This window comes from Anoplophora glabripennis, unplaced genomic scaffold, assembly GCF_000390285.2.
Source record: "Anoplophora glabripennis isolate ALB-LARVAE unplaced genomic scaffold, Agla_2.0 scaffold365, whole genome shotgun sequence".
Lineage (NCBI taxonomy): Eukaryota > Metazoa > Arthropoda > Insecta > Coleoptera > Cerambycidae > Anoplophora > Anoplophora glabripennis.
Window position 1 is genome coordinate 472,528 of NW_019416447.1, and position 12,567 is coordinate 485,094.

The 12,567-nt window shown below is 32.9% G+C and overlaps 1 protein-coding gene across 2 annotated transcripts in view; it reads right to left on the minus strand.

Moving 5' to 3' along the window:
* LOC108913297 (protein phosphatase Slingshot) overlaps nt 1-12,567 on the minus strand; it is a 91,657-nt gene that overhangs the window by 62,868 nt on the left and 16,222 nt on the right. The window contains exon 1 of one of the 2 annotated variants that reach the window (XM_018718822.2): nt 3,365-3,573. The exons of the other annotated variant lie outside the window; for it this stretch is intronic. The gene's annotated coding sequence lies outside the window, so the exon portion shown is untranslated. Of the gene's footprint in view, nt 1-3,364; nt 3,574-12,567 lie in introns of those variants that run through there. 2 annotated transcript variants of the gene reach the window in all.

Below are 12,567 nucleotides of genomic sequence, written 5' to 3' on the forward strand. Positions count from 1 at the left end.
TCATCGCAGTATTGCCAAATACAATCATTCTATTAATAACTAATTTTACATACGCAAAACTTCTGGTTTTAGATGTACTTTAACCTCAAGATCTGTAAATGCAATTTTAGTTAGGTATGTCAGTAGCATGCACTTAGTTCAAGCTGTTTATAGGGAAACTGGTACCTACTAAATTTTCAAGATAAAGCACACTTAAATTCATAATTGATAGATACGTTACACACTTTACAATTCTTTGTTACAATCACCAATATTACAATTATAAAATACTCATACTTTTTCTATATGAGGATATGCATAATTGTTATTATTTATTTATTTCACTACATACCCAACAGACAAATGCTCAGTTACAGGATACATATCCAATGTAGTAATATAACACACAACGCATTCGAAAATATATAATAAATAGAATTAATAATAATAATAATTGAACATGGCAATATACCAGTACAAAATATACATATACACACAGAAAAATATAGATTAGACCAGCAAAACTATAGTAGATATAAAATCATCACACATAAATAAATACATAGTAGACATACACTTTTACATATAGGTAGACACGAATCAATAAAATAGTAAAAACAAAAATAAAGTATTAAAACTATAAATTAACAGTAAAGAATCCGCTTTTTAATTTCATTAATGCAAAAAAATATATCTAACCTGTCCTCAACATTGCAATAGTTGACAATCATCTGATATAAGGGAGATGCTTTAATAACGTTAGTTCTTACAGTGGGTAACTTAAATATATTATTTTAGAAGCAAGCCTAGAAACTTTGATCTGAATTTTGTTCAGTAACCAGGTGCCAGTTGTTTAGTATTTTATGTAAAAAGACATTTTGATGTGTAATTCTACGTGTTTTTAACTCATTACAGTGAAAATGAACAAGTAGAGCATGTGAATATCCTCTTTCAGGGTATATTCCGTCAAGCTTTGAACTTTTTCCAAAGAATCAATGTGTGCACTATAAAAAGGACTCCAGACAATTGATGAATAATCCAATTTTGACCCAACAAAAGATTCATAAAGTAATTTCATAGTATGTATGCTACGGAATCCTTGAGAAGAATGTATAATAATACCTAAAGATTTATAAGCAGATGATGCAACTATCTCAATGTGTTTTATAAAATTTAATTTAGCATCGAAAACAACAACAAGAGCTTTTATGTACTGAGGCCTTTGCAACATAGAACTATCAATGTTATAGTTATATTTGATGTAGTTAATTTTACGTGTAAAAGACATTACATTGCATTTATCTGCATTTAGAGGTAATTTATTTTGGTTCCACCAAACAGCTATCATATTTATTGCTTTTTGAAGTAGAGCACAATCAGATTCAGATGTAATTTCTGTGAATAATTTCAGCATACAACAAACAGTGCACCCAGTTAAAATTCACAATTATATCATTAATAAACATTACGAACAATAAAGGGCCCAAAATAGATCCTTGTGGTACACCCGTTATAATTAGAATAGTCAGTCACTAATTTTTAACAAATTAATAACAGGTTGTTCTGTAATTATTAAACAAAGTAAAACATTTAGTTTCCCGAGGGAAGTGAGGATCACAGGGGGGGTCCTATGCTTTTCTTATGGGATTAAAACCCGCTATCAACTTGAAAAAATTAAATTCTATTGAAATTATTTGCAATAAACATTATCAATATAGCAAAGAAATTTACTCAATATGCATATAACATACATATTGAAAATTAGCAACATAAAAATATCATATTTAAGTAGTTTTAAATTATATTTAATGAACCCATAAACACTATGTAGATGTGGCAACAGCGCTAATAATCGAGTGCAGTTGTACACACTACGAACCTACAGACCTCGGACATCGGAGATATTGCGCGTCAAATTCAGGTAAAGATGCGTACGCGTTCAAAAATGTATTGTTTGTAAACTATGTACAATACCTATAATTATTATATATAGTAAATATATCGTATTATCCTTGCGAAGATTTGTATCCTTTATTTAAAATCCGTAGATCATGTGAATTGGTAAAACAACGAGAATTATGTTAATTTAGTTCTAAAGAAATGAAATGACACTCGCGCCCATCTCTCGTCCAAGGCAAAGAAAATGTTGGATGCAATTTTGAAGGTTCTGTGATAGAAATTACATTAGTACACACTGTTCGTCTTTTTAATCTCCATTTTAGTAATGTTACAAAAGTTTTGCAACTATAACTAATTTTTTAGATATAAAGTTTGCTGAGAAATATTTATGTTCCTTTGTTATTCTGTACAAATGCTTTTATCTCAAGTATTACTAATTATGTTAATCAAGTAAAGAAAACTTTATGTAACCTTATATGTTGCTGGGTACGGATTACGATGTTTTTATTAACCATTAAATATATTAAAAGGATTTATCAACTGTATTTTTTATTCCAATAAATATATCACAACTTCCTAGCCTTTTTTAATTAATTTAGTTTTTTAAAAACATTACAAAAAATAATCTATTGTGGATAATTTATTGTTGATAACAGTGTACATGGGATTTAGGAAAAATGTATATGTTTGAAATCAGTTTCGTTTTTATCAAGTCTTTCAAGTGTATTCCCTCCTTGCTGTCAGCTGATTGCGACGTTGCCACATTAATCTTCAAGTCAGACAGAAATCCAATTATTGGTTTCTGTATCTAATTAATACAGCTGTACTATGTTCAAAACTTACATTAGTTTTACATAAAAAATAAGATAATACTGTGTACTATCTATGGAAAAGTTTCGTTTCACAATTTCTCCATTTTTTTTCTCAGTTATGGACAAAAAAAAGAGCCGCACCGTCCATCTTCGCCATATAAACCTATGTTAAAATGAACACATTTCAACAACAATATCTCGAAGTTCTAGATTTAAAAAAATCCAAAAAAATATGACGCACAGAGGGAGCACTGGGTAATACGCTATATAAATTTCAAGTACATCTGTGCATTTTAGTAAACCCGATATATCTCCTTAAGGTCGTACTGTGCGGTATTATACACATCAACCCAATTCTTTGCGATATGACGAGACAGCATCTAAATATTCTAAATTGTCATCAAACTAGACTAGTGTGGTACTAAACAAGATAAATACGAAGTCTAGACACTGATCAATTGAACGAGGACGGCATTCATACCAACGATCTCAATTCAAGTCCAAACAGCTCCGATATCCTCGCCTAAAATCATTAATCCTTTCGAAAACATCAATCCGCGTGTCATAAAAAAAGAGAAATTCTCGCCGCCAAATATGGCCAGCTCGGAATTACACCAAGTGCAAACGCAGCGACGCCAAATAGGGTGATTTTCAAAGAGAATAGTGACACATACCTGCCGACATTGACGGCGTACTCCGGGGACACTATGAAGTAATTGGGAATCGTGGACACTCACTGTATTATACCGAGCGACGACAAAACCGTATGCTCCGAGAAGCGCTAGAATTTCCCCGAGGAAAGATAAGGCGTCGCGGCCACTCGACAACTCCGGTACGGATCCGATAAGTCCGGGTGCGACGGTACGGAACACAAACTGTTCAGAAAACGATGAAAAACCTGACTGGACGGAGAGCATGGTGACCGAGTGCGAGAGCGCCAAACACATATAGAAACGTGGGTGTCAGGTGCACAGGTCAGGGCTCGGCCCAAATCGCAAATTGTACAGAATGTAAGAAAACATGAATATTTCTAGTCTAAATATACAGGGTGTTTGGTAAGTCGATAGCATATTCCGAAAATGCTTAGTTTTCGATCGACAGGGTGTTAAAGTTTTAATAAAAAAATGCAATTTATAAATATTGCGGAAACCGCTCGGAATATTTTAATGAAATTTTACAGGCTTTGATAGTTAACAACAGTACATGTTATACGATAAAAATATTTTCAGTTTCACCAGTGGCGTGCGCACAGGCATGTCTCTAGATATTGTTAAAGAAAATAATGATACAGCATTGATTTTTCTTAATATAAGAATTATTTTTGAATTCCTTGTTCAATTTGGAAGAGAAAATGTATCTCGACTGCTTTTATTATGAAGCACAGTAAAAAAAATAAAATCGATTTATTGCATGGCATAATTCGGTTTCAATAATTTGAAAAATAGCAGAAATTATGCTCTTAACTGCTTCACACTCAAAGTGACAGCTATTATTAATTTTGTCACACAATAACAAAAACGAGTGCACAGCCAACTTGCTAATTTCTGTTTAGATAGTGAATAGTGAATCTAAAAACTGATAAATTTATATTAGACTGATGTTAACTGCGAGGAATAATAATTTTTTGTAATAAAATTGGTACAAAAAAAGCTGAGTGCATAATTTCTGGTATTTTCCAAATTATTGAACCCGGATTATGCCATGCAATAAATCGATTTTAATTTTTTTTACTCGAAAACGGTGAGTCATAAGAAAAACAGTCAAGATACTTTTTCTCTTCCAAATTGAACAGGGACCTGCAAAATAATTTTTATTTTAAGAAAAATCAGTGGTGCGTCATTTATTATTTTTATCGTAAAACATGTATTATTGTTAATTGTCAAACCTTGTCAAATTTCATTAAAATATTCCGAACGGTTTCCACAATATTAATAAATTTGCATTTTTTAATTAAAACTTTATCACCCTGTGATCACCCACTCCTGCAAGGAATGCATCGACTTACCAAACACCCGTATATTTCCATCTAAAATGCTTGATAATTAAATTACATAAAATCTAAGGGCAGAATGTTTTATCTTATTTTATTTCTTTTTATTTTTACATACACCACACGACAGTCAAAACTTATTAGTTTGTAGGGAAAAATAACAAAAAAAAGTACATGATTAAATATATAAAAGTACTACCTAACATACATACAAATTCAAAATAAAATACTTAAAAATAACAAAACAAATCAATAAAAATACAAAAAAAAGTTCAGCGAGTAGTGGTTGGAAAACATTCTTTCAATATATGAATTATTATATTGTGAATTCCTTAAAATAAGACCTAATCATCAACTGCTACACCAATATATTTGCTATAGAATATTTGCTATATTTGCTATATAGAAGCTATATTTCCTAATTAAATTATTATCAACCGTATAATTATATACAGGGATGCGTCATGAAAAATGGAGTCAATATTGTAAAAAAAAATTTTTTTGTAAAATCCTTAGTGTCCGAGAAAAAGTCAATGAAGTTGTAGTATTTACTTTCCTTATATCGTTGGGCTATAGCGTTATTCGCGTTGTGAGCTGTGACCAATGCGCGCTCTTTCTTCACGTGGGCTCAAGCGATTCCGAATACTGAAATCCGATTTTAGTATTAACATTTTTGCGATAGTGTTTACATTAGTTTTTCAAGTGTCAAAAGTGGCTTGCTTGTATAGCAACTAAGAGTTGACTCAACTGTGGTTACACGTCGGTGGACAAAATTTTGACTAACATCAGGTACGTCAAATTATTTTCTTAATTCAAACCAAATTAATTTTATTAATTAATAATTAATTAATAACAATAGCGGCAAAAGCAGTTGAATTTGCTGATATAAAATAGGTGTTATAAAATTTTATTTATTTCTTTCATTGGGGAAACAAATTCTTTAAACTTTTTGTTGGTTCAATTTGCTTATTATTTAATTTTTTGGATTTGTATAGATATATTGCATCAAAAATTTTAATACTGAAAGAAATATCTGCACAAGTAACACCGCTAGAAGAAGCATTGTTCATCCTTGTTTTTGATATTGTTAAATGTGAATTAGTGAAAACCGAATTTAATTATTATATGTATTTCAAAAGTATTTACCGATTTCCAAAAGTTTTACGAATCAATTTATTATACGTACAAGAAACTATTAAATTCTACTGTTTGTGACACTGCGGCCGGTCCTGACCACGACCACCGGTTTTGCCAAGGAAATACAGAACGACGTCACTGATTTCTCATAATGTACAAACTAGACGAATGAGAATCGTCACACTCTGCAAGGTTAACAGAAACCCATTTCACAAACTACGCGATCTGTACCATTTACCAATCATTTGAGAAGAATTGAGCTTCTTCAGCAAGAGAATTACTTTTTGACGTCGTTCGTTCCTTTCTACCGTGAGGCAAAAATATTTCATTATTATTTACTCGAAAAAAAAATTTACTATTATTTGTAAACGTCATATTGATGGCTAATATTATTCCAGTGTTTCACCGGTTATGGTTGGTGTAATTTTTCAGATTCTATTCAATCAACCAGGGATCGTAGTATCTCGGGCGTAAACGTTACGGTTTGTCATTGTTCATTATAAACGAATCGTAAATATTGGCGAGAATAAGATTTAGGGAATTTTCGTAACCAGTACCAGCCCTTCAATGTTGCACAAAAGTTTGACGTTTAACAAGAGATTTCTCAACAAACTTTTACGCTTTGTAGATATAAAATATTTGAAATATTTCACAGAACTGTTAAAGTTAACTGTTGAGTTAACAGGAAAACGCCTGCTTTGATTAAAACGTTAATAAACAGTTCGAAAAAACAACATACACGAACCCAGTAATAGCGATAAATTGAAAAACGATGTATCCACCGATTTCTCCCCTTGCTTGTTGACCCGCAGCACCGGAATGTTATCAGCGAACGCGAGCAACCAAACAAACAGCGATCTACGTGGAAAACTTCACATGCCAGTGGAACCAGATGAACAGAAAAAAAATAAAATCAATTAACAGCCCGTTCGACCTACAATTTGGCCATAATCCGTCGCGTATTACACAAAATTAACGGCCTCGAAATAAGAAACTATTTACAAATCTTATTATCGAAAAAGTGTAAAACTGTCGACGAACAATGAATGAAAATCGGAGGAAATGAGGCAACGCTTTTAGAAGAAACGATGCGTTAAATGTCAAGGGTGGGATTAATTAACTTAACATTACCGCAATGTTAATAAAATATTATTATTATTTTTAAACCAACTGCTTTACAAATTTTACTACCGAAAAAGAAGTTACTGCTATAAAATATACTGATCAGTGACACACATCGACTATATGGGACATAAATAATACCTTTTTTTTTATTAACCATGTAGTAAAACCGTCACTTAACACACATTGGTACTTAGAAAAGACCTCCGTCGATTGTAACAAAAATTACACCCATCATCTTGGAGCCTTTGAAGTACTATTAGGTATATCAGAAATGTGTAGAAGCTTAAAAATCTAAATTGGACCCTGAAATGATGAAACGAAAAAAAAAAAATTACGGAAAAAATCGATTTTGGTGCTGTTGTTTGTTACAATTGACACCGGTGCGTCAATTTGTAACTCGTCAACGTGTATTGTAACACGCCGTAAGAAAATATAAATATTTTTATTAAAAAAATCAACAATATATTACAACAGATGCTATGCTAATTACAAAAATAATAAAAGTATTGAATATTAGAATAAAATCTAATATTTCAAATGCTGAAATACAAAAAATCTGACCTCAAAATATTTGTACATATATTTAAGTATAATTAAGTATAATTAGTCGAACAAAATAGTAATTATATTGGATTGCAACATTTGGACGTTAATCAGTTTTCAATTTTTGCAAAAACACCTCGCATTAATTAACTGATGATTTAGTGTTATTGGTAATCTCATTGTGATGTACTAAAGAATTACACTTCAATTTATTCACCACCCCATACTTTAATTACTCCGCTTGCCAATAATGTAAATTTTGAATAGAAATAAATGTTTTCAATAAATCAAATATAAATGCCAATAATAATTTGTTACAATTGACATCAATATGTTACAATCGACAACATCTGGTTTAATTCAACTAATTTGTAAGAGAACAAGCAAAATAATTAATAGATATATAGCCTACACCCGTGTATTTTACGACTTGATTGAAATTTAATAATTGTCGCATAATATGAATATAAGTATTGAACTTCTTTTAGATATATGCTGAAAACTGTCAATTATACTTGCGACACAACTGACAATTATTACTGCAATATCAATCATTTAAGTAGGTAGAGGAAGTGAAGTATCAATGTTACAATTTTTTTCTTCTCCGTGACCTAAGAAACAAATATTATAATTAATTTTTATGGAGTTATATGGTTATTGCATATGCTTTGAAATGTATACATTTTTAAATAAATATGTACGCACTTCTGCTGAAGTGCTACAATGAAAAATAAAAAAAAAATCATAATTGTAACACTGTTTCCTGATAAGACACTATCATCAGCAACAGAGACAAATTGTTTCTTGTCGTCGACATAGAATAGACAGTTCACTTATCGTAATAAATAAAATAAAAAGCAAGGGGCCCAAGACGGAACCTTGAGAAACACCACATGTTGCATAAAATTTAACACGCATGTCTATGCAGAACAAAAAATGGACCTAAAACTGTTACTTCTGCACTTCCCCTAACTGTTATTTTTCAATCTGTTACCTCCAGCTGAGGGTTCACGAGAACAAATTAGAGTGGCTCAGCCGAAACCGAACCGTTTACCTTTCCCATTAGCGAGGACCCGTTAAGGACGAAAAAAAGTAAAAATCCCACGCGAAATAGGCGAGGTAATGGTTCCCGTAGAAATGAAAAGTGTGTACCTATGTCCGTCACACGACGAAATAAACGAAAAACTTAGCGTGATTAACCCAAACCTTCCGCGACACAGTCGTGTTGAAACGGTTCAATCGTCGAACGTGGTAAAAAACGAGAAAAAAGCCATTGCACGAAACCCGAGTAAGATCAGGATAATTACCGAAACGTTGTGTCGTAAGTGAGAAATCAAATAGCGATATGCCTACGCTCTGTTCTGCAGCTGATGAAATAATTATGTGGTTTTTCGTCTCTCGCTGCCCAGATATATAGAAAAGAGTAGCGCTTACGACATTTTTCAATTAAAGTTTCTCTTGCATAAATCAAAAATACGAGATATACCAGACCGCTTATCTTATATTAAGAATGAAATCGACAATGGCTAAATGAAACGCTTTAAAGCGACTGTTTTCCATAGTATATATGTGATTGGACATGTGGCATACTTATCACTCTTTCTTAAACTAAGTGACTAGTATGACTACAAGAGCTGCTCATTAAAATTAATCAGTTTATTATTTTTTTATTATTTAAGTGTAATAAAATGTCTTGTTTGTAAAACGATTATGGGCTGAAGTTCCAATCAGCGTCAAACACTTACTGAAAGTCAGATGCATAAAAGAATCAACTCTTACAGCTGCCGTACTGGGTATTTTTATGATATTCGTATGTGGCCGATGATGAACAATTTAATTATTTTGGCCGACATATATTGGGCCATTACTAGGAAATCATCGATTGCATCGCGTAAAAAATAAACTGACTAATCTAGATTTAAGGAGGAAAAACTTGTGGATAATAGATACACGATGCTATAGATAGATAAGAAAAATAATAAAACAGTGCATATTTTACGCCGTATTTTTAAAACTAATAAAGCAAGTGCTTTTCGCTGATACGTACATACGTACTTGAAAAGGCCATTTTAATGATACAGATAGGTAAATGGTAAAGTTTCCCTTGATACAAAACCAAATGTTGGTAAATTTACTTTGATATATTTAAAACACAATCAAATTATTTTTAAATTTATTAGTGATGCCACTGACTTAACACACAAATGTCGAACTCCATTAACTATTATCCGTCGTGCTTCAAAAGATTATTTAAAAGAACTCGAATTTGTTTTACTCTAGTGGTTTTAAGGTTTACATGCCTTCCAATGTACTTTACTCTTTGACTTGCCCTTGCTCTCGGGCTGTGCTCTGTGGGGGCGGACTAGCTGTCAGAACCTCTAGGTACACACTAACATTTATTTCAGTTCTTATTGGTTCTAAGATAACTACGTAAACGCCCCCTCAGGCAATAGGGGCATTCCATAGTGGCTTTTGTAACTGGCCGCATCCAATGTTCCCAACGTTTCGCCATTCTTCATTGTCGGCATATTCAGTAGTGACTTTGCAAAAACTTCTCCGCGACTGGATTCAGGGTTCTGATACCGGGCCCGCCCCCCACAAATCCTAGACCGAGAATAACCATGGTACCTTGTTTTACCCGAAAAACCTTTAGTTTTACTTTAAATAATGAGTTAGTAATGTAATTGTAATGTAACGCACATGGGTAAAATGACAGCCGAAGTATAATTTTTGACATTTTGTTGCCATTTTATATATAGCAGGTCTTTTAACACGTAGTTTACTGAAATTTCCATGGGTTAGAAAGCCAATGATACGCCTATGGTTGATTTAATTCGTCGCATAAAATTTCAAATATTTAGAAAGTTTGTCTCAGTCCCACCTTCTCGGGTGCGCCACTGGTAGCGTGGTTGGATTTAACTTAAAAAAATTGCATATGCGTTGCAAAGGGTTTTAATTTTTTCTTACAAACCTTGTTGATCCTATGTACCCAGGAACTTAATTTCAATTTTAGATTAGGTAACAGATTCAAATATTCATTATTTCCAGCCTCCGGCATCATTTTGAATACACTTATTTCCGCTACTTAATCTCAAGAAGTTACGTGAACGTATTTAGGCAAATTAGGTTAATGCAGCATTAAAATTCAACTCTTAAACCATCCACAAGTGTTATAATTAAAAAACTTACGTAACCGGATGCGGATTTGCAAAATGTGACCCAAATTATGCGAACTTAACCGGGCGGTTAGGAAAAAAAACCCAGGTAATTTATAGCCAGACCTAGACCCGTAAAATCATGCCGTTTTACCAGGCCAACTACGATTTCCTCCCCATAAAATCGCATATGTATGAGTGGTCGCTCGACCGTGCATAGAAGAGCGTTGCCTCTGCCAATAATGGTCATTCACCTGCAGATATAACTGTTCGCCTGCATGTATTTGTTTATTTTTCTATCGGTTCTGGAGAGCGGTAAAAGTGAATATCAATAGGTCACGGCGAGGTTTGTACTAGGACGCGCAGGATATAGCGCGATTTTCACGTCCATCCAATCAGCCGTTGCGAAAACCATGAGAAATACGTTAATAACTATTAATTAATATATCCTATAAAATTTTCGAGGCAGTTCAAACTATTTTTTTTTGTATCCCAGTTTGTAATTTTACGCCTATGGTCGTGATGCGAAAGTGTAACAATGGCAACTTCCACATCTGAAGAATATTCTTAACCTAAAGCATTTTCTAAACGATAAGTAACAATCTTTAATTGAATTTAACATGAACTTTCATTTAATTCACGATAGGAAATAAAAAATACCCATAGTTTTGTTACAAAAATAAAAATTATACTCTAGGTCGACAAATACTAGCATTCTATAACGTCACAAAAATTTAATAATATCGATTTCAATACGCCTTACATTACATGTAATAATAGACCACCACATGTCGAAAAGAACTCTTCGACAGATGTTGAACAGACGAGATTTATAACATTAAAGTAATCTTATGTAACAAGATAAAATATTTCTGTAGGTATGGGAAGTATATTTGTCTTGATCGTAACAGTTATACAAATTAAAAATAACAAAAGTTTTCTAGAAGAGCATATATACCATTAAAATCTTTCTTTGTTTCTGTAAGTATAAAAATAGAAACAAATATCAACTAATTCTTCACGAGTGAAATAAAAAATGAAATACTATTCAAAATTGTGTTACCAAGATATTACAGACAAAGGGAGTAGGTAAAGTTGACCCCTACATGAAAAGTCTCACAAGAGTTAAGGCCAGTAAAACACGGGCTTGAAACTCTGTACCCTGTATACCGCATAATGAATGACAAAAGATCAATTATTACAAGAAGGAATATGAAAGGGCCCTTAAGGCTTAACCAGCCTGAAAAATCAGTCCAACATTTAATAGATAAATTACACACAACAAATTTTGAAGACACCGAGGTACTTGTGGCAACGACAAAGTTTTACAACCCCAATTATATGAATTTTGATGAAATCTTCCGGTGAACCTGATTACCTGTTCTAAAGAACAAGCAACGGCTGATGTGAGAATAGGTAATACACCACTGCAAGGGCCTAAAAGGTAAACAACGGCACCGACGATACCGAAAATGAACGTGAGGCCACACCTTCGAAGCTACTGCGCAGGCGTATCCCATGGGGGATATACCGGAGGCCACGCCCTCTACCCCACCCCGCAGGACTAGAGACGCGCGCAGCAGTCATCGATAACTGTAAATGATGGCAACGAGCTATGGTATAAGCATCCGAAAAACTAATTCAAAATTTGTGAACTCCTAATTAATTCTATTTCAAACGGCTAAAACTTTTTAATTCAGTATTTCCGGTCCATGCTGTATCTTCGTGAAAAAATTCCTTTACACGATTACTGAATGAAATGGAAAAGTAAATAAGGGTTATACTAGTTAGTATTTGTCTAGCACACCAAGTGGGTGCGTTAATATATTCTATTGTTGAGTAACCTATCTAATTAAAAAGAGAATAATTTACACAACACAACGCGAGGTGTCGAATAAATCATTGCGTATGTATAAAATTGATAGCA